We start from the raw sequence: 19,166 nt of genomic DNA, 5'->3' as shown, positions 1-19,166 counted from the left end.
CAGATTTAGATCCCCATTATGAGTAACAGCCATGGTTTGTCCCACAGATTTTCTGTGCCCCTCAAGGTGGTTTTATTTAGTAAGAGGTAAAACCAGACTCACCAGCATTGTGACAAATATTTTTTAAACAAATTGAAGTTTAAATAATTGTTGTTTTAATGACTCAGTTGCAACAAGTTTATCATATTGATCAAATGCTCTGCAATTACAGGAAAGTGCACACGTTATTCATCACCTTTCCAGAAAGTGGACTGGTCATGCTTGCGTTTGCAGTAGCCCCAAAAGGCCCATTTGGATTGAAGGAAAACCCAAGTGTCTGGACCAGACCACACACACCCCTACAGACACACATGAGCAAAAGAAAGCAAAGGAAAAATCCCATTTTTAGACAGTTTAACTAAACTTTTAGAAGTTGGTTGCTCTAAGGTAAAAAGTCCAGTTTAACTATATACTAAGAGAAATAAAGGCAGCATTTATTTCACTTTGAGCACTTTTTAAAATCAACCTTAAATATAAATGCCACTGAATTAATGATATTTTTTTACTTCTGTGAGTTGTATTCTCTGTTAACCTGAGGTCTAAGATTTGGTTGTACAGATTCGCTTATTGTAACACTGTGGCAGTAGGGTCAATCAGTGATTAAACCTCCTCTGCTCTGTTTCCTCTGTGTGAAACTTGTTGAACGAGGTATGTAGAAACTATATTTCCTTGAAGCATTTGATAGCCAGTATAAGTTCAAATCTAAAATAACGGAACAGTAAATTATCCAGTCATTTTCTTCTACTTATCTGCAGTTGCTGGTCGCGGAGGCAGTAGTCTAAGCAAGGAAGCCAAGACCTCCTTCTCACCAGCCACCTACTCTAGTTTATCCGGTTAAAAATAGAGACGTTCACAGGCCAGCCAATAGCTATAATGTCTGCAGCGTGTCCTGGATCGACCTTGGGGCCTTCTCCCTGTAGGAAATACCTGGTTGGAACACCTTACCCAGTAGGCGGGCTGGCGGTAACAGCTCTACTCTGAGCCTCTCTTGAATGACTGAACGTCTCACCCTTTGCTAACGGAAAGCCCATTCACTCCTCAGAGAAAGCTCATTTCTACTGCTTGTATCTGTGATCTCATTCTTTCGCTTTTAAAAGAACAATCAAGCCGAGAGTAACAAATTTATGGCATTTCTATGCAGGCATCTAATGACAAAGCAAATTACTGGCATTGGGCGTCAATTAAAATGTTAACAATTAAATAATCAGTATATTTGGTATTGACTAGTTAAAATAGCAGCGATTAGTCGTGTCGTAATCTAGTTGATTAGCAAGCCCATCCCTACTTTCTACACACAATAACCCACCTACAATTTCTCCAGTAATTGCATAGTGTAGTACAGCGGTCCCCAACCTTTTTTGCGCCACGAACCGTTTTAATGTCTGACAATATTTTCATGGATCGGCCTTTAAGGTGTCGCGGATAAATACAACAAAATAAAATGATACGACCAAGACAAAAACTGTGGTATTTTGTAAATATAATAATAAACGCAAATTCACTGTGTAATTGTGTAACTTTATTAGCAGCGTCCTCCTGAAATGCGCCAACAACATTGAGAGTAACATCCTCCTCTCTGCCCCTTAATGCTCTCTGGTCGCTATGGTAACGTGTAAATATTTCACACAACTACAACACGGGAAAAGACCCAGGGAAACCGAGTTAATGATAAAAACCCTGAAAACCATGAATTTCACACCCAAGCCTCAACTTTCGCAGCCTGGTACCAAACGACTGGTCCGTGGCCCAGGGGTTGGGGACCGCTGGTCTAGTAAACAGCGTAATTTAAATTATGCTATTCTGGGTTGTGATTTATTTAAAATCTTAACCCAGTCGGAGGTCTTTGAGAATGTACTTTTTAAAATTTTGAAGGTTTTCTTGCACTAGAATAAGTTCTTTATCCTGGAGTTCGCCTCACACTTCTTCTAGAAGCCAACTGTGAATGTTCTCTGAGCATCCACAAATGCAAGCCATGTTTAATTGCTTAGCTTTATGGCAAAATGAAGGAATATTTTAATTTAAGCTTTACATTAAAAGTCACGTACTGCATGGGAACCTGCAACTGGGATGCATTTTTATTAATTCTGGATCTTTTATCGTCTGAGTGCCAAGAATTGCCCATGTTACGCTGACTATGGCTCTCAGTCTGGGTACCTAACCACAATCTCATGAGCGCCAACAAAACCTTTACTTTTACCTAAATATAAATATAATATAATATAAACAGAGTGGTGTTGTGTGGTGAATCATATTCTGTTGTTAAAGGTGTTTTCCTTCTGAGAACATCAGGGAGAATTTCAGGTGCCTTTGTGAACGCCAAACATTTGCCCACTGAAGCTGATTTAAGTGTTTCGAGCTCACAGAGCTCGCAGGCTGAAGCAGAGAATCAACATCATCAACAGGTTTCTCCACTGATTCACTGTTTTTAACTTTGCTCTGTCTGTGAAACTCAGCCCTGAGGAATTGTTGTTTTTTGCAAACTGCTTTGTAAAGTTTTTCTTTGATCTGCAGTTTTTTAGTGACTGCTCAAATTTCTTTTTACATGCTGTAAGAGTGATCACCACTCTCACATTGATCCTCAAATGAAAGAGTGAATTTCTCTAAAATATATCAGTTCTGTTTGACTGCAACTTTTTCAGTAACAAAGTCAGTAACAAAAATAAATTTGTGACAACCTTTTGAATGAAACGTTGGGCAATTTTTGTCCTGGGAGCCTTTTTTGGCCTTTTTATTGTCTTCCTCCATTTGTTCCTGTGGGACATCTGTAGTATCTGTTATTGAAGTGTCTAACACTTTATAATACGGCCCCCCGACTATGAGTGTAATTAAACAGAATTTAATTGTCTCTCATTTTAAATGTCAATGTAGTAAGCAATAGTATTACTTAAAGGGAGACAGATTAGAATGAGGTTTTTACAAGAATGATTCTAATCGCTCTAATCGCTCATCATCCAAGTGAGCATCTGGTTTTAGTATTGGTAGTTGATATATTATGTATATGGTGTTTGAAACACTTTTCATCTTCTGTATTTTCTTTTTCACAAAATACATTTTCAGGTAGAAGTTGTAGCACATGCACAGTCTTCGAAGATGTGGGCTTATGAATGTGTCTGCTGTATTGTTATTGTAGTAAAGGTGACCCTTTGCAGTATGCAATCATTTTTTACATGGGAAAATGTTTATAGTTTGATTATTATACAGTTTGAAATGATTTCTGTAAAGCGTGCTGTGCAAAATGTGTAATACACAACATAGACAGAAGAAGAAATCCTATGTTGTAATTGAACTGATAATCTTCAGTATACAAAGCCATAGGGCTGCTCGATTATGGCAAAAATGATAATCACGATTATTTTCACTGAAATTGAGATCTCGATTATTTGACGATATTTATTTAACCCTTTAAGACCTACTATAGAACCAAGTCCGCCAGAGCTTATATTATATTTTTACATGTTGTAGTGCCATTTGTGGGAGCATTTCAATTTGCTATGCAACTGTAATAGCCCATATTTTAATAATATGTATGCATTAAGTACATAGTAACTACATTAATTGCAAAAAAGTGCAATAAACTACAAAAAAAATTGAAAATCATTTTTGTTTTTTTTACATATATTTCTACTTGGAGAAATTTAAGAGGCTTATCCTTCAAAACTTTAAATACAAAAAAGTTGCAAAAAATAGTTTACAACAACAGGAAATTTATTTTGAGTGTCTTCATAGTTTTATTTTGGAGATACAGCAATTTTTATATACTGCAGGAAAAACGAAAAAACAATCCTATGATGCAAATTTGCAAAGAAAACAGCAGGTGCATCAAAATAAAATATTTCCAGCAGTGCAATTCGAGTTCTAAGCATCCCAGCAACTATTCAGAAAAGTCAAACATGACCAGTATAGGTTTTTAAGGCCTACAAGTAAAAAAAACTACAATTTCCGCGAAAATGACGTCACTTCCGGTTTCGGGCAGGAAATGGCGGACATGTGACAGTTCGAGCTGACGTCTGTTTAACTGTGGGAAGTGTTACGAACAGCTGATCAGATCGGCAAAGCCTGTTTCTGGAATATTATGTTTTTGTTCCTGCAAGCGCTTTTTATGCAATTTTTGCAAAGCTTTATGTGGAAGGAAACCGTGACCGAGGACAAGCTGATGGCATCAGATGTAAGTACAACTCCTCCGGTGCAAAACAAATTATTGCGCTAGCTTACACGGTTCCGGTTCTACAGGGATTTAAAAATAGTTACACAAAACGGAGCGTGCTGCTCTGACCGGCTTTAAAGGGTTAACAATGACTTTAAAAAAATAATATAAAATAGTGTGCAACACCAGTGAAGTTTTTTTAACCTCTCTTTTCAACCAACAGCAGTCACTCTCCTCTCCAAATAACTTCTGCTTAGCTTTCCGAGCTTCCCTCGGGTCCTCTTAATCAGCGGTCTCCAACCTTTTTTGTGCCACGGACCGGTTTATGCCCGACAATATTTTCACGGACCGGCCTTTAAGGTGTCGCGGATAAATGAAGGAGGGGCTAATAATCGGCTCCGTCATTTTTAATGATCGTTGAAAGCCCAGATCTTAATCGTGATTAAAATTCGATTAATTGAGCAGCCCTACAAAGCCAAAAGGGGAAAGGTGAGAGAGAACTTGCCCTCAATTCAAAATGAATGGAACTTTATCATCAGAAAAAGTAGAATAGTTCAGAAACAGTAAAAATTTTTGAAAGTTTAAATAGAAGAACACAGCATATGATTGAGGCAGTCATTTTGAGGTGCGAGCAGTCTCTCTACAGACAAACGGCGTAAATAAATATTCGGAGAAGAAGAGGAAAAATTGTAGATGACAATAACACGTAGTGGGATTGCTGCTTTGTAACAATCCAACCAATTATTTAAGCAACACTGAGCGTCACATTATCATTTAGTTGATCCAACACGCTCAAACATGCAAGGAATATGACACATGGGCAGGTCAGAAAGTGTTTAGAGTTGCGTTGCCCCCAAAATATGTCTCTGTGACTCTGTTAGTACCTGTGTTAATCAGCTAAATGAACTTGCTATTACTGATCGCTACAGTGTGCACCAGCTTTGAAGTGTCTGTTTATACCCACAATACCACACAAACCCCACAGCTTCAATTACGTGATATAAGTAAAATTAGAGTATTACTTTACAGCGAAAAAAAAGAAGCTTAAAATGAGTTTTATTTGTCTCTTACCAAGACTAGTATTCCAAGTGGTATTCCACTGCTGGATGAGTGTGTAGGTGAGGGAGTAGTGTTGCTGCTGGGCGGAAATCGAGCTAGAGGCTAAAATCAAATGTTAGCCTGTTTGCTCAATTTAAATCCGCTTGTTAAGTGATGACATGCTTCCGGATCAAATAGAGCTATTGGATTTGCTCTGCTAATGTTGTTATATTATTATTCTAACCATAGCTCAGTAGGTAGCCACCAGGTAGCACACCATTATATGCCAGCTAGCATAATTTTAATAACCCTACAAACATTTCTACTGTTTAACAGTGTTGGTCAAGTTACTTGAAAAAAATAATCAGTAACTAATTACTGATTACTTCCCCAAAAAAGTAATCCCGTTACTTCACTGATTACTTATTTTGAAAAGTAATTAGTTACTTAGTTAATTGATTACTTTTTAAAAACACGATTTACAACCTGAATAGGTGATAAAGCGATAGATCTTTCAGCCCAATTCTACTTTTTCTGCATAATCCATCATACAAAATGTAATCAAATGGAAAAGTCTCTTTTTAAAACTTAAACTTGTTTTTATTAGTTTTAATCAGTGTTGGGAAGGTTACTTTTAAAATGTATTCCGTTACAGAATACATGCCCCAAAATGTATTCTGTAACGTATTCCGTTACGTTACTCAATGAGAGTAACGTATTCTGAATACTTTGGATTACTTAATATATTATCGTGCTTTTTACAACAACGTGAATGTACTATTGCTGTGTGATTTATTACTATTACTGAAGGTCCGCGACTCCGAACTGTAGTAAAGGGACCTCTGACTAATACGGCGGGGTCCCTGTCGGCTCATAGCCGAAAAATAGCTTTACTTTGTTGTGTGGGTCAATTTTTCTTGCGAGAGACAGAGAGAGGCGTTGAAAGACTGCTCCAACGGAACTTATTGTTTTCGGAGGAAAACACGAACACGGTGCTTACTTACAACTGGGCTCGTCAGGCACTCTTCTTGGCTGCAGTGGTTATTATTATATTTACATGTTTCCAGCTCCCGTTTTTCCTCGACGACAACTCGTACCTTTCCACTCGCCTTTTTCTCCCTCCTCGCGCTCACAGACACATAACGTGTATGGCAGTCCATTCTCCCTGCAACACGGACTATACTGCCCATGATGCTACATTCTTTAGAGCTATGCTTGTAGCATTCTGCCTGTTAGCTTAGCACAACAACAACAACGAAAAGGCGCTCTCTCACCCAGGAAACACACAGTCGCAGAAAGAGAGAGAGAGCGTCGCCCTGTAACCATGGCAACCGTAACGCTGCCGCCTGGAACGAAAGAACGTAGCTGTCAAACAAAACCCAAACAGTCCTGACCCGCGACAAAATGAAACAGGAAAGTACCGCAGTGTAATCCATTTATTTCAACAAAGTAACTGTATTCTGAATACCACCTTTTTAAACGGTAACTGTAACGGAATACAGTTACTCATATTTTGTATTCTAAATACGTAACGGCGGTACATGTATTCCGTTACTCCCCAACACTGGTTTTAATCTTTTAACTTTATGCATCAAGCAAAAATTTAATTATATGCAACATTCTCTGACTTGAAGAAATTAGTTTAACATTTAAACCTATTTTCTGCACATTCCAGCACATAAAATAAAATATGTTTTTGTGTTTACACTCACTCTTTCAAATAGATGCAAGTAAAACACAGCAGAAAATAAATAAAATCAAACACTAGCGGTCCTGTTGCTCTATTTTCACCTGTAAAGCAGGAGTGGGGTAGGCAGATGTTTGCCCTGGTGCAGGTGTGCTGCAGCGGTCAGTTGAAGAATCCGCGAGTTTCTCTGTGAATTTCCCATTACGTGGTAGCGCACTCGGTGCTTGCTTGGAAGTTTAGGGTTTTTGTCACTTTTTATGGAATCAAACTCAAAATAAGGTCAGTACTTCTACTTTAAACGCTGAATGCTCATACTCTCTCCCGCACTGGATATATTATCCACTGTTGATCTGCACACAGCTGTTGTCACAAACGTGGCACTCGCTTACGTCACTGTCATGAGACATTCTTGCAAAAAAAGTCACGGTTTTAGTAACGCAGTAACGCAGCGTTCCTACGGGAAAGTAACAGCAAGCTAATCTAATCTAATCTAATCTTGCAATAGTAATCCCTTACTTTACTCGTTACTTGAAAAAGTAATCGGATTACAGTAACGCGTAATCCGAATACCCAGCTGAGATGGGCAGTAACGCGTTACTGCTGTTTAATCCTTTATGATCCTTCGTTTATGTTGAAAGACTCCAAGGTTTTCAGAAATCCCTCATTCAGGTATCACCTTTAAATTGAAACTAGCAAGTTACAGTGGGGCAAAAAAGTATTTAGTCAGCCACCGATTGTGCAAGTTCCCCCACCTAAAATGATGACAGAGGTCAGTAATTTGCACCAGAGGTACACGTCAACTGTGAGAGACAGAATGTGAAAAAAAAATCCATGAATCCACATGGTAGGATTTGTAAAGAATTTATTGGTAAATCAGGGTGGAAAATAAGTATTTGGTCAATAACAAAAATACAACTCAATACTTTGTAACATAACCTTTGTTGGCAATAACAGAGGTCAAACGTTTACTATAGGTCTTTACCAGGTTTGCACACACAGTAGCTGGTATTTTGGCCCATTCCTCCATGCAGATCTTCTCGAGAGCAGTGATGTTTTGGGGCTGTCGCCGAGCAACACGGACTTTCAACTCCCGCCACAGATTTTCTATGGGGTTGAGGTCTGGAGACTGGCTAGGCCACTCCAGGACTTTCAAATGCTTCTTACGGAGCCACTCCTTTGTTGCCCGGGCGGTGTGTTTTGGATCATTGTCATGTTGGAAGACCCAGCCTCGTTTCATCTTCAAAGAATCAGAATCAATAAAGTATTCTGATTCTGATTCTGATTCTGAAAGTTCTCACTGATGGAAGGAGGTTTTGGCTCAAAATCTCACGATACATGGCCCCATTCATTCTGTCCTTAACACGGATCAGTCGTCCTGTCCCCTTGGCAGAAAAACAGCCCCATAGCATGATGTTTCCACCCCCATGCTTCACAGTAGGTATGGTGTTCTTGGGATGCAACTCAGTATTCTTCTTCCTCCAAACACGACGAGTTGAGTTTATACCAAAAAGTTCTACTTTGGTTTCATCTGACCACATGACATTCTCCCAATCCTCTGCTGTATCATCCATGTGCTCTCTGGCAAACTTCAGACGGGCCTGGACATGCACTGGCTTCAGCAGCGGAACACGTCTGGCACTGCGGGATTTGATTCCCTGCCGTTGTAGTGTGTTACTGATGGTGACCTTTGTTACTTTGGTCCCAGCTCTCTGCAGGTCATTCACCAGGTCCCCCCGTGTGGTTCTGGGATCTTTGCTCACCGTTCTCATGATCATTTTGACCCCACGGGATGAGATCTTGCGTGGAGCCCCAGATCGAGGGAGATTATCAGTGGTCTTGTATGTCTTCCATTTTCTGATGATTGCTCCCACAGTTGATTTTTTCACACCAAGCTGCTTGCCTATTGTAGATTCACTCTTCCCAGTCTGGTGCAGGTCTACAATACTTTTCCTGGTGTCCTTCGAAAGCTCTTTGGTCTTGGCCATGGCGGAGTTTGGAGTCTGACTGTTTGAGGCTGTGGACAGGTGTCTTTTAAACAGATGATGAGATCAAACATTCATACAGGTAACGAGTGGGGGACAGAAAAGCTTCTTACAGAAGACGTTACAGGTCTGTGAGAGCCAGAGATTTTCCTTGTTTGAGGTGACCAAATACTTATTTTCCACCCTGATTTACGAATAAATTCTTTACAAATCCTACCATGTGGATTCATGGATTTTTTTTTCACATTCTGTCTCTCACAGTTGAAGTGTACCTCTGGTGCAAATTACTGACCTCTGTCATCATTTTAGGTGGGGGAACTTGCACAATCGGTGGCTGACTAAATACTTTTTTGCCCCACTGTAACTTCTAACTCTGTTAAACCTCGCAAATCCTCTTGCATGAACTGAAGACCAAGGTCCATACTAGAAGACCATCAAATCTGGAGGAGCTTGAGAGAGAAGAATAAGCTGGGATTGCTAGAGACCCAACTGACAAATTTTTAACCTTGCATTTTTTAAATTAATTTCTTAAAATAAGTTTGTTTCTGTGCGCAAAGTAAAATAATTTAAGCACCCAAAGTAAAATTAGGATGTTTGGAAAAGCTGTTTTAAAAATTCCGTGCTCTGTTTAACAGGACTTGGGAAATACCTCAAAAGAATGAAATGTTCATAGGAGGGCCTAATAGTCCTCATCTGAATATTATAATTCATCATATAAAATACATATTAAAGTGTCAAAGACCACAATGCTGGCAGTTGACAGAGGACTGTAGATAGCTATTTGGTTTAATTCACTGTTATCACATGCCAGCACTTCTATTTCTTTATTTATTCCTTTTGTTTATTAGTCAGATGGCATCTGCACCCAAACTTAAGTATGCATCTATAGATGACTATTAAGTAATTACTGTTGACATTGAGATATATCTTGAATCTTTGTTTTATCTAACATGGTAAAAAACGCTTTACATCTTGGATTCTATCATTAAAGCTTCAACGCTCTGATGGGAGAATTACTTTAAATAAGCTCTTGGCCTCAGTCTTAATGTTCCAGAAATACATCCTCTGACCCAAAGGATCCCTATGTGAAGTGGGTTCTTTTTTTTCTCCTGCTGACCACAAAGCTATCGATATGCCTGCACTTTCTTGACACTGCCATGTCTCTCTCTGGACTTTGAATGCTGACTGCTGCTCGCTCCACAACTCGCCTGGACCTTTTCCAGGATACTCAATTGTAATACAGTTATTTTTAGACAAGCTGACGCAAATACATATTTATAGTTGTTTGCAGGTCAGGTGTCTCAATGAACCACAGCATGGATGGAGTGTATGAAACTGTGTAAGCACGAATATGGCATCAATAACTAATGGGTTCAGAAGTGAGATATTTAAGGCTTGGCGATTCCTCTTACTTTAAAATGGAAAAAAATACGTACATAAAAATTGTGATCTATGGCGCAAAATTAAGGTTGAGTCCATATCTATCAATTCTAATTCTGGTTAACTTCACAATAACCTAAGTGGAGAGTTTCCCAGTGCCTTATGAGGTTATTCATTGCAATGTTAGATTTTTGCTCACACTTTCCCTAAATGCAGCTTTCTCTTTTTCCTTGACATGTGAATGCCTGATGATAGCTCTGGCTCTGATCACTTTTACATTAAGCCTCGGTCTCAATGGAGATGTGTGTCATTGGAAATTATTACACTTGTCATTTCAATCCACTTCCTTTCAAATTTATAATTTAGAGAGGATATTTCTATGCAAAGAGAGTGGAATGACCTAGACAAAGCCTTGGCCTGGCTGATGAAGGAGTAGCACAGGAGAGGAAAATTTAAGGCTCAAGGAAATGTGGAAATGCTGAAGAAGCCAAAATGGTGATTGAATGGTAACATTTTCTTGTGGTCTCCCCTCCAACCAGAATTTGGACTGAAAACGGGGGGAATATTGTGTTTCTGTCATTGTTCGTCTAGCATAACTTTAAGTCTAAATATAGGTTATGTAAGAAAGCCTCAGGCTACACACATGCACAGCAACACACGCACAAACAACAGAGTAAGTAATTATTGTGAGCTTTTACTGTTAAATGATGCTTATACATATCTTTTTGAATGTTATAATTAGTAGAGTTACATCATTATTAAGTTAGTAATTGTCTTCATTTTTAACATGGACATCATATTACTATATGAAGAAAGTTCTTATCGGCAATATCAATCAATACAATCAAAGAACTGTATATAAAGGATGTAGCCACTGTGATGTCACCAACACTAGGGCTGTGCCATATCAGGCCATCCACAATACCAGTGTTGGGGAGTAACGGAATACATCCTATGAGGTTCAGTTGGACTCTGGAAGTGTCCTGAGGAGGAATCGGAGGCACCTGAGACATGCAGGCGTGGTGGATCAGGAAAATGCCATAACGGACACCGGGGCACCGACCAGGTCAGTGACAGCTCCCTCAGACACTCGTGAGCGGCAGATCAAGACTGACGAGGTAACAGGGGGTGTCAGGACAAGGTCAGGCCGCAAAGTGGTTCCACCACTTAGGTACAAAGACTATGTTGCATAATGAGGATTTATTGTTTATTGTTTGAGGGGAAGAGTTGTGTATTCTGTGGATATTGATGTTCACTACAGCTTACAGAAATGTACATGTTTGAATAAGTGGAATGCTTTTGTATTCTTTGAGTGTTTCATATTGTTTTCACCCTCAGTGAGAAGAAGGACAAATCAAAACAAAAGGACTTCTGTTTTTTCCAAAAAAAAAAAAAAAAAAAAAGAGAAGGGATGTAATAATGTGAATTATTGTTTGCAAGATGTTTTGTTCCACAATAGATTGTGTTGCTGCACGGACGTTTTAGAGTGTCACACAAGTAAGGATTGCTAGGCTGTATGTTGCTGTTGTACATGGCAGAGGACCAATCTGAGTCGCATGACTTGTTAATAAAACTTACTACCCCGTTGGGTAGGAAATAGATATTCTGGAGTCTGTCGTGAATGAGACCAGAATATAACACCGTTGGAGCAGTCTTTCAACGCCTCTCTCTGTCTCTCGCAAGAAAAATTGACCCACACAACAAAGTAAAGCTATTTTTCGGCTATGAGCTGACAGGGACCCCGCCGTATTAGTCAAAGGTCCCTTTACTACAGTTCGGAGTCGCGGACCTTCAGTAATAGTAATAAATCACACAGCAATAGTACATTCACGTTGTTGTAAAAAGCACGATAATATATTAAGTAATCCAAAGTATTCAGAATACGTTACTCTCATTGAGTAACGTAACGGAATACGTTACAGAATACATTTTGGGGCATGTATTCTGTATTCTGTAACGGAATACATTTTAAAAGTAACCTTCCCAACACTGCACAATACTACATGTGATTTTCATGTGATTAAAAAAATGTCATCTCATGATATCCACAATATAGCTACACGGTGTGTTTAACATTTTCTAGCACAAATACATAACTCTGGTTCTCTGAGAGCAAGAGCCAAAGTTATTATAGTCTTGTATTTTTAAAATGTTTCAGTGTTAGTTTGAGACTTTTTAAGTACCGCAATAAACTTGGTACAGTTACAGTTGACAATTTAAGAATATAGATTTTGAATAACTAAAAATTTGGAAACAATAGGAAGCAGTAGAAACAAGTAACTTAAACACAAAGATAGAATGGTGGCGGGCCCATCCTGTATGTGGTATGGCTCTTATCATGAACTAGTTACAATGATTGTTCTACATATCTTTTCTGTTACTTCAAAACGTTGATCTACCACAAATAGCTGATTTACTGCTAAATTATTATTAAAGATGACTTGGAGCAGCATTTAAAACGACACATTTATACTGTCAGTAAATGAGGAAAGGGTACAGCTTTCAATATTTTGCAACAGGTCAGAAATTATATTTTAATTAATGATTAATTCATATTAATCCATTATTTAATTTTAATTGTGAACACAGAAATTGAGACTGAAGTGACTGAAAAGGGAAGTCAATACCTTACCTCAAAGGAATGACCAGCCACACAGTTCATGGCAAATCCTTGCAGACTTTTAAGGTGATCATGGTTCTTTGTATGTAACATGCAAATGTCTAGAAAGTTTCCCTCTCTCTGCCATCTGCTGTAACCATCTTTCAACCTAAGTTAATGGTCTAGAACAGCGGTCCCCAACCCCCGGGCTGGGCAAGATGAGGCTCGGGTGTGACATTTATGGTTTTCAGGGTTTTTATCCATTTTTATCGTTATTTTTTTTTAATTATTTTTATCATTAACTCTGTTTCCCTGGGTCTTTTTCCGTGTGTTATGAATAAATCTTCTTGTTTTAGGTACCCACACTGGTTTTACTTATCCGCAACACCTTAAAGGCTGGTTCATGAAAATATTGTCGGACATAAACCGTCCGTGGCGCAAAAAAGGTTTGGGACCGGTGGTCTAGAATTGTAAAGCATGCCAGATAGGAAATTAAAACTGCAAATTCGTAAAACTTGAACTCAATAATGACCGTTAAAACGTAAGTGTAATGTGCGCATGAACGTGCAAACATTACGTTCAATTTATATTTGTAAAAATGGCGTGCGTTCACAAACTAGCCTCAGTCACATAGTTTCTATGTACAAACAAAAGACACAGGAAAAGCACTTTCTATTTGAAATAACAGTGGTGGATCTACTGTGGTGGCAAAATAATAAAATAATCTCTTGCCACCCCTAGTGCCACCATTGCATATGACAATGTTGTTCATTAAAATAAGCTAGCATTAACATGTTAAGCCTATTAGTAATTAATATTGAATGCAAATTCTTAAAGTGAATATACCGCATAATGGCCCCACAATTAAAAAATGGTTCACCCATAGCTTCCTTATTTCTTGTTATCAGTAGCAATTAAAACTTATGTTAGACTTGTATTTCTAACTGAACCACCTTATGTTGTGTAGCTTTCTAGATTTAGTACTTATTCGGCTACATACTTATTTGTTATACAAAAAATTCAAATTCAAATTTTTTTATGTAACTGAAATGTTTAATTACTTGGGCTAAAGCTATTAAGAATGTTACAGACAATGTTTAAATGAAACGTGTATACTTTCTGCATTTTATGTATTTTAACCACATATAGTACATATTCCATGCCACCCTAGCAAAATTTCTCTAGATCCACCCCTGTGAAGGAAATATTTTAAACCCTATAGGGATGTTAGGTATTCCAGTTAGTTTTCTTTTTTTTTCAAAAGTCCACTTTAAATTTTTATTTTAGTTAACTAAATGTATTTTCCCACTTTGCTTTTAGTTTTAGGTTTTTTTAAGTAGCGTATCAGCACGACTTAGTACCTAAAAAAGAAGCAATTTCAATAGTATGGAGGTGGTTTTGCAACAAGAGACCAGACTTCCAAAAAACCACAGTGCTTTGCGAAAAATGCAAACCATTCGTGCTAAACCTTGAACACCACTGTCAACAAATTCTGCTGGAAGCAAAAACACACTATTGAGTACAGCCAGTTAATGAAGGCCAGTCAAGTGAAGATACAATCATCTGGTGATGTTCACTCCAAAAGTAAAAACAAATGCCTAAACTGAGTAGTTGCACTCCACATAATTGGATGAGCAAAAAGCGGATGGAAAATACTGATGCAGTTACATGTGTTTTGGCCAAGGATATACTGCCAATCCAATTGGAGGAAAAGAAGGACTTTAACTAACTGGTTGAAAAAGTTAGACCCAAACACTCCAACATGCTACTGCTACTTCTGTGCTTAAATATATTTTATGCTGTGTCAGTACTATTGTGCTATACCTTCTACCACCAACATTTTGTGTCATCAATGACAGTAGCTCATTGGACAAGAAGAATGGAAACTGCCTTTGTTTTTGTTTGCAGTAGTAAACTACAACGTCTCAAAACGAATAGCAGCCTTATATCTACGTTACTTTACGTATACGTTATTGTTTGTAAATGCATTTTGTTAAACTGTTTTTAGTGCAGCAGCACTAAAAAGAATTAATTTAGTCTTCAATGAATACGTAGCTTGCAAAGAACAAGAACAACCCATATGGAAAAGATATATATAAATCTTATAAAGTTTGTATCTGTCTTGTGTGAAACTTGTATGAAAAGCATACAAGAGTGAAAACAGATATAAGATCCCTTGAAAAATTATATAAATGAAACTCGTATGTTTTGGATACTTACTCAAACAATATATGAAAGTAATGAAAATGTGGCCACTTTCATGAGTAAATCATATAATCCTTACATGATTCACTATATGAAGCAAGCCAAATCTTATGCAAGTCTTTTATACGTTTTTTTCTATTTATTTTCCATATGGGAATAAAAACATGCATTTATTATTGATTTGTTTTGGGTTTGTGAACAGCGGTTTATGCCAGCAGTCTCACTATATACTGTAATATAAGGAAGATGAAAAAAATAATATGATAAATCAATTTACATATCTGTGTTTTGATGCATGAGCAAAGTGAAGAAGCATTAAAGGCCTACTAAAAACAGTTTTTTGCTAGTCATCATAAATATCATTATTACTAATTTTCTTAAAATATGGTGATATAACTTTAAGACTGTAAATGTCCACCCCTAGTGGAGTAGGTTTTTCTGAAGCTTAATTAATGTTTGACCAAAATATCTTGACTTGTCATCTATTTTACTCTAAATAAGACCATAATTTACAAAAATAAAAAGCATTAGGAATTAGGGAAGATTTTAAACTTGTGATTTAGAACATAAACTATTTACTGAGGTCACACATCGGAGGAGCCCAGGATGTTTTCTCATAGACTAATTTACAATCAGCAACCCTCTGATTTACTCCTCTTTGAATCCACACCAATGTGGGTTAATGATTAATAAACTTACATACACTTACACTCTTTACAGAGAATAGATGACTCTAAATGGAATGGGGTAGATGAAGAAAAAGTCTAACCTGAACACTGAACCAACTGATACACGTAGATCTTCTGCAAAAAAAATCCAAACACAGAGTTTCATCTGGTTTTGTCTCCATTATTCATCATACAAGAGATCGCCGTCAGATTGTGCAGGCAGTCAGACAATACAGAGAATACAAAGGAGTCGATTTTAATTTCTGAAAGTAATGGTGTAAACCTCCGTCTCTGAGACCACGTGCACCCATAATGGATCATATTTGTCCTTTGCCTTTCGCAAATTCAGTAAAGAAGAAAATAATATGGTCGACTGTCCAATCAGCTTTTCAAAATTTGACATGAAATATCTCACAACTATTAAAAGTCTGTAGTTCAGCAGCCCAAACTGTGGCACATTTTGACCTTCCTACCCACCAACCCAGCAGGCGTCCGCTAGTCAAGGCTGCACAAACAGTGCTGCTCAAACACTTGTCATCATCCCTCATCAGCATCTTGATTGTTGAGGAGTACAGATCAGAGGGAATGTCCACATTCATCCAACGGCCTCTGATATGACAGCAAGGGTTTATGGGATAGCAACGCACGAGCCCTTCCCGCTTCACCTTGACCCCGCCGCCCTGTTTCCACCACCGCCACTCTTCTCGTCTCAGCCTTTTTAGTCTGACCTCGTCATCCCAGGGCCTCTGGCCTCGCCTCTGACAGCTGAGTTATTACCATAATTACCCAGGAGGCATTGCAGGGATCGGCCACATGGCAGAGGCCGTCCATGTTTAACAGAATATTTGGGTGTTTTATCGGCTTTATTTCAGCCCCCGGGGCAGGTGATAGGAGACCTGGATGATAAGAAAACCACTCATGTGGGAAATGAAGAGGACCATTTCGTAGACAGAACCAAGAAGGGGATGACATATACTGTTAATGCAGCAGTCAGCAGTGCACATTTGTCATATATTCTCTAAGACAAGGTGCAAATATACTCATATATTAAATTTTCAACAGGAAAAACTTGTTGGCAATAAGTACAGTATCACTTAAAGCTTTAGAGAGATGTATATTAATATATACTCATCACCAGCCACTTTGTTAACTGCATCTGTTCAACTGCTCATTAACAAATTAAACAAAAAACAAACAATCACATGTGGACGTGGTCAAGACAACCTGCTAAAGTTCAATCTGAGCATCACATTGAGGAAGAACGGTGATTTATGTGGTTTTGAACATGTATGGTTGTTCCTGCCAGATGGACTGATTTGAATAGTTCAGAAATTGCTGATCTACTGGGTTTTCCCCCACAACCATCTCAAGCGTTCATAGAGAACGGTCTGATATTCAGTGAGAGGCAGTTATCTGGATGAAAATTACTTGTTAATGCCAGAGGTGAATGGTCAGATTGTTTTGAGCTAATAGGAAGGCAAGAGTAACTGATATGCAGTAGAGTATTTCTAAATTGACAACTGTGACGCATATAGGCTACAGCAGCATTGAATAAGCAAAAAACTGGAAACCGAGAGTGGATGAAAATTGAAAGAAGATTAGAAATATGTTTTTGTGGTCTGATGAGTCTCAATTTATGCTGTGATAGTTGGATCATAGGTCCAGAATTTGGTATAAACAACAAGAATGCAGTGAAATGGCCTATTATTCATCCATCCAACCATCCACCTTTGGGTAATAGCCTTTTTTTTTCAGTTTATTGTGCTTACAGCCTACTGAGATGGCACTGAATTCCCAATATCTAGATATCGGTCACAGATATTCCAGATATGCTTACCTCCACGCTACCATGCTGCCCATGGGAGGGAAGGATGGTGAGCAATTAGTTTCAAAAAGGTTTGGACAGGAACAATAAAAGTAGTGATAAATGTTCTGTAAGCCAAAACAAGCAGTCAAAAAAGTAACACAACTTTTTATGGTCTTTACCTTACACTATAAAGCACCTTGAGGTAACCGTTGTTTTGATTTGGCGCTGATTTGATTTTGTTCAATTCTGCAAAAAGCCCAGAAATGTTGACTTTTGAGAGGTGGGCAAAATTCAAACATCTAAAAAGTTTTAACTGTTTCTCAACAATATATTGCATAGGAGTTGAAGGTTTAGCCATGTACAGTGTATGTTAAATGAGTCTGTACACAAAGAAACTAATGCAGAACTGTCAAGAACTTTAGGCCAAAGAGGAACACAAACATGATTTTGAAGTGGAAATAACTGCATGGGCTGAGACATTTTTTTTCAAACAATTGTTGGTGGAAACCGATTGTCATAGTGCCCACAAATACATGTCAAAAAAGCACCAAAAAGACAAAAACATATACAAACAAAGGGAAAATGTCTTTTTTGGGCCTGTACTCATTTAAAATGCACTGGGGTGAACAGGATAATTGTCCTGTGGTTGGACAAGTCAAAATTTGAAAGTCTCTTTGGAAATAAACACAGCGGTTTCCAACATAAAAGGCTGGAGAGGGGGGGGTTATACAGCTTTTTATCAGCACATAGTCCAAAAGCCAGAGTCAGTGATGGAATGGGTTTGTATTAGTACACATCAGACAGGTGACTAAACGTTTGGCTTTTAAAACTACAGCAACTGGTCTTGTGAGTTCCCAGTGATGTAAAGTTTAAAATTTTAGGGGAGTTATGGCGATTGGGACAATTTTTGAAATGGCCTCAAGTGGTTATCACAGGAGCTGCCACTTGTAGTAATCTACCTCCATCCTAATGTTACTGAAACGTGTTGCTGGCATCAAATTTAAAATAAGTAGACTGTTAAAAAAATGTATTAGACCGCCTGTAATAGAAACATAAAAACAAGTAAACTTTATTTTAGAAACCTGTCAACAATCTGTTTAAAACTAAGAATTATGGTGTTATTTATTAGACTAATTTGTTATCTATTTATTTACTATTTTCTAGTCAGGAATGCAAGTATATGACCGTAATTTGGATTCTTTTTTTTGTAAAAGCGTAAAGTTGAAAACTCATGGATATCAGCAGTAATTGTATTTGAGCATTAAAAATAAAATTCTAGTTAAAGAGCTTGAGAATATTGGTAGATTCACTATTACAGAAACATAAAAAATAATTTTAGCAATTACCAATATTTTTACGTCAGCTTATTGGTGTGGTCCTCCACAACAGTCCCAGTTTCTAATGTCGGAAAAGTAATTGCTTGGCTAAAATAATTGCAAATTATATTTTTATCAGCATTTATATTCTATTTGTTTTCAGGATAAGGAACTTCCGGTCTGTCTAAAATTCAGTTTTTAGCAGATTTGATATTAATATTATAGTACTGTTTTCCTTGTTACTTACCTAAAAAAATCACAAATACTCATGTTTCATATGTGACACAGGGTTAAAAACAGC

At 37.9% G+C, this 19,166-nt stretch overlaps 1 protein-coding gene across 1 annotated transcript in view; it reads right to left on the bottom strand.

Moving 5' to 3' along the window:
- The window catches only part of esrrgb (estrogen-related receptor gamma b), an 84,159-nt gene extending 77,374 nt beyond the window's left edge, over nt 1-6,785 (bottom strand). Inside the window, exon 1 of the mRNA XM_026194907.2 lies at nt 6,226-6,785. The gene's annotated coding sequence lies outside the window, so the exon portion shown is untranslated. The remainder of the gene's footprint in view (nt 1-6,225) is intronic.
- Nucleotides 6,786-19,166: the final 12,381 nt, after the last annotated feature.

The sequence above is a fragment of the Astatotilapia calliptera genome, chromosome 15 (genome assembly GCF_964374335.1).
Source record: "Astatotilapia calliptera chromosome 15, fAstCal68.1, whole genome shotgun sequence".
NCBI classification, from domain to species: Eukaryota; Metazoa; Chordata; class Actinopteri; order Cichliformes; family Cichlidae; genus Astatotilapia; species Astatotilapia calliptera.
This window is presented reverse-complemented; position numbering and strand designations above follow the sequence as displayed.